General features: G+C 35.6%; 1 protein-coding gene across 1 annotated transcript in view; it reads left to right on the top strand.

Annotated features, from left to right (window-relative positions):
* FBXL17 (F-box and leucine-rich repeat protein 17) overlaps positions 1-508 on the top strand; it is a 551,136-nt gene that overhangs the window by 100,685 nt on the left and 449,943 nt on the right. The window lies entirely within an intron of this gene.

The raw sequence follows: 508 nt of genomic DNA, 5'->3' as shown, positions 1-508 counted from the left end.
TTTTCTAGTTGATTTGCGTAGAGGTGTTTATAGTATTCTCTGATGGTAGTTTGTATTTCTGTGGGGTCGGTGGTGATATCCCATTTATCATTTTTTATTGTGTCTATTTGATTCTTCTCTCTTTTCTTCTTTATTCGTCTTGTTAGCGGTCTGTCAGTTTTGTTGATCTTTTCAAAACACCAACTCCTGGATTCATTGATTTTTTTGGAGGGTTTTTTTGTGTCTGTATCTCCTTCAGTTCTACTCTGATCTTAGTTATTTCTTGCCTTGTGCTACCTTTTGAATGTGTTTGCTCTTGCTTCTCTAGTTCTTTTAATTGTGGTGTTAGAGTGTCAATGTTAGATCTTTCCAGCTTTCTCTTGTGGGCATTTAGTGCTATAAATTTCCCTCCACACACTGCTTTAAATTTTTCCCAGAGATTCTGGTATGTTGTATCTTTGTTCTCATTGGTTTCAAAGAACATCTTTATTTCTGCCTTCATTTCGTTATGTACCCAGTAGTAATTCAG

The sequence above is a fragment of the Colobus angolensis genome, unplaced genomic scaffold (assembly GCF_000951035.1).
Source record: "Colobus angolensis palliatus isolate OR3802 unplaced genomic scaffold, Cang.pa_1.0 Scaffold298, whole genome shotgun sequence".
Taxonomy (NCBI): Eukaryota; Metazoa; Chordata; class Mammalia; order Primates; family Cercopithecidae; genus Colobus; species Colobus angolensis.
Note: the sequence above shows the minus strand (reverse complement) of the source record. Positions and strands in the feature narration are given on the sequence as shown.